The following is a 3,839-nucleotide window of genomic DNA, read 5'->3' as shown; positions in this document are numbered from 1 at the left end:
AAAAAAAAAACTGCCCTCATAACCTTCCATCCTAGTGGACAGAGACAAATAAATACGTGTCAGGAGATGGTGGTACTAGTGACAGAAATGACGCAATGTAAGAGCGATAGAGAGTGATGGTTGTGGAAAGGACTTTATATGGGGTGGTCAAGGAAAGTCTTTCTGATAAAGTGACATCATAGCAGAGACCTGAAGGAAGTAAGGGAACAATGCATGTAAGTACCCGAGGGAACAGCGTTTTAAGAAGAGGGAAATGGAAGGGCAAAAGCCTTGAGGACAAACATGCTTAGTGTCTTCAAGTGGAGAGGAGAGGCCATGGGGACTGTAGCATGGTGGTGGGGGGAGAGTGTGAGGAGATGGGGTCAGGTTGGTGCGGCAGATGGAGTGCTACAAATCACTTTGGGCCATGTGGGATTTGGGCTTTTGCTCTAAATAATATGGAAAGCCATTGGAAAGTTTTGACCAGTAGGTGGCATAATTTAATTTATATTTTAAAAGGATCTTTCTGACCGCTTTATGGGAAATAGTAGTAGGGAGACNTCCACTAGGCATGAGTCTGAAATTTGGAGGAAAGGTCTGCATTGGAGACATAAAATTAGGATTGGATAACATCACTTGGAAAATGAGTTCATATAAAGGAATGATGTCTGAGGATTGAGCACTAGGACACTCCTTTCAACTCACGCATTGGGAAAATGAGGAATAACCAGCAAAGATGACTAAACAGGAGTGTCCAGTGATGAATGAAGAACAGTAAGATAGGATAGTATGAGGTTCTAGAAACCACAAAAAAAAAAAAAAAGAGAAAAAAAGAAATGATCTTGTGTGAAATGAATCTGATAGGGTGGCTTTGTACAGACTAGCTATTTTCCTGTAGCTGGACTAGTTTTCTTTGAGGAAGAAGAGAATTGGCCATTGTATTTTGCAATGGAATGTTACGGGTGACCTCAGCAGTTTCAGGGAAGGACAAAAGTCCAGAATGGGTTCACAAGAGAAAGAAGAGGAAGTGGTGACAATGCCTACAGACAACCTTTTGAGGAGATTAGAAACTCCTTGAGATCCGTGAATTCTAGACTTTTAAAATTTAACCTATCCAAAATTGAACTTTNGTTTTGAGGTAGATCTGTAAAGAGTTTCAGCTGTAGTAGATATTGGCATAAGGAAAAAGGGGAATCAAGAATGACTCCAAGGTTTTGACCTGAGTAATTAGAATGAAGTTGCTGTGTTTGAGATATGGAAGACTACAGGAGAACAAGGGAGTGGTGGAGTAGGAGTTGGTTTTGGACCTTAAGTTTGAATGTGATATTAGACATCTATGTGGAGATGTCCACTAGGCATGAGTCTGAAATTTGGAGGAAAGGTCTGCATTGGAGACATAAAATTAGGANAGTTATGCTGGATTCTAAGTGGGGAAGCTTCTCTGAAGCTTTTTGACAGAGATTTTGAAACGAAAGTCTCACAAGCCGTTTCCCCCATACGCTTCAATGGGGTTTCACATAGAACTTGCAAACCTCAATTCCTACATGCTAGATGTGAGAAGCATATTCTGCTCTATCATTTCTTAAAGTTAAAGTGGCTTGCAGAATCTGAACCTCCAGGGAGTGTTTTTGGCAGAGATATACACCACAGTTTTCAAGCCTGCTTGAATGCCGTTTGCAGTGTGATTTTGCTTCTAATTTGAGAAAACAAAAAGTTTGGAGTTCAACTTCTCTTGTAATTGCCACATCTTCGGTTCAGTGAGTTATGCTGGATTCTAAGTGGGGAAGCTTCTCTGAAGCTTTTTGACCGAGATTTTGAAACGGAAGTCTCACAAGCCATATACCCCATAAGCTTCAATGGGCTTTCACATAGAATATGTAAACCTGAATTCCTACATGCTAGATGTGAGAAGCACATTCTGCTCTCTCTTCCCTTAGAGTTGAAGCTGCTTGCAGAAACTGAACCTCCAGGGAGTGTTTTTGGTAGAGATATAAACCACACTTCTCAAGCCTGCTTGAATGCTGTTTGCAGTGTGATATGGCTTCTAATTTCAGAAAACAAAAAGTTTGGAGCTCAAATTCTCTTGTAACTGCCACATCTTCGGTTCAGTAAGTTATGCTGGATTCTAAGCGGGGAAGCTTCTCTGACGCTTTTTGACAGAGATTTTGAAACAGAAGTCTCACAAGCCCACTAGTAACATCTTGTCTGTGATATCCTCCTCTCTCACTTGGATTATTTTTCTGTCCGGTTTCCACCTCTGTCTCCCACAGTCCTTTCTCAACACAGCAGCCAAAGCAGTGATTTTAAACCATAAGGCAGAACATGTCACTCCTCTGCTCAAACTGCCAACAGGTCCTCATTCTAGCTACAGGGAAATCTAAAGTCTTTACAAAGGCTTTAAATTTAAATTGCAAAATCTCCAAAGTCACCCTATTTGGATATGCAAAATATTTGCTCCACACAAGTGCCTGATCAGGGGAGATAAAATGAGAGCTGAAATCTAGTCAAGGCTCTGCTCACCAACTTCCACGCCTTGGTACAAGGCTCTGTCTATACAAGTTTCCAAATAGGTTGTGAACAACCCTGGACACCTCTACATTTACACTCCCCATCCCTCTTACTATATAATTTGTCTACTTATTCTATTTATTATCTATCTTCACCAACTAAAATATAAGCTCTGTGAGAGCAGTGCTTTCATTTTTTGGTCATTATCATATCCCCAGAACCTAGAATACTGCCTGGAAAATAGTAGGCACTCAATATTTTTTGAGTTGAGTTGATGTTGGGGTGAACAGGACTAAAGCCATGTAGGGACCTAAAATCGCATGGGATTTAGAAAAACTTTAAAAGAGTTTTTTTCTTAGCATGCATTTCTCTGAGTTCCCTCTTTTCCCATGGTTACTAGATATTTTGAATTTTGCTTATGGGGCAGGATGACATGATTTACATAAGTGTAGAGCTGTTTTGCAGACCCTGAGAAACCAAGAAAGATGTCAATAAAGCTACACTGATGCCACCCTGAAGCAAATCACAACCCTGCAAGACACTAAGATAATACCAAGGATGAGAACAGAAGCCAGATGGAGCCTTGATGAGAATTTGGACCTGGCCCCTTACAAGTAGCCCTGGCAGCTCACATCTCTCCCTCCTGCTCTCCACTCCCTCAACCTCCTCCTTAAAAAAACCCCTCGGTAAATTTGAGCCTTGGTGGTGGGTTAGCCTACCATCTCTCTTCATATTACTGGTCCTGAATTAAGCTGCCTTCCCTCTTCACCAACATTTGACTTTCTAGTCTTTTGTTTCTGTTTAGCAGTAGGTAGCTGGACTTGGGGTTGGTAACATTGAGTTTTTCTGTAAAAGGTAGTGGAGAAATGGGAAAGGTTTATCACATGGGAGAGAGAAGGGGAAATGGCTGTTGTGAAATCCCTGGGTAAATGAAAGTGATGAATCCTGGTACACCATGGAGATACCGGCTGTAAAAGGCAGATAGAACTTCCATCACAATAACCACAGTGAAGGTAGAATACATGCATACAGTACAGGTATATTGGTAAATGTGTTGGTAGGAGATATAGAAGATACCTTTTTTCTCCCAAATGTTTGTTTTGAAAGCTTTCAAACATATAGAAAAAATTGAAATAGTATAACAGGCACCTATACATCCACCACCAAGTTTCAACAATTGTGAATGTTTTGCTATATTTATCTGTTTCTTTGTATATATTTCACTGAACCACGATAATGTCACAGACCTCATGACACTTCATCCGTACATAAATAACATTCACATAGAGGATATTTAACAATATTTTCCTCGTATCAACAAATGCCCAATCCATATTCAATTCTCTCTAATG

The sequence above is a fragment of the Galeopterus variegatus genome, unplaced genomic scaffold (genome assembly GCF_000696425.1).
Source record: "Galeopterus variegatus unplaced genomic scaffold, G_variegatus-3.0.2 Scaffold810, whole genome shotgun sequence".
NCBI classification, from domain to species: domain Eukaryota; kingdom Metazoa; phylum Chordata; class Mammalia; order Dermoptera; family Cynocephalidae; genus Galeopterus; species Galeopterus variegatus.
This window is presented reverse-complemented; position numbering follows the sequence as displayed.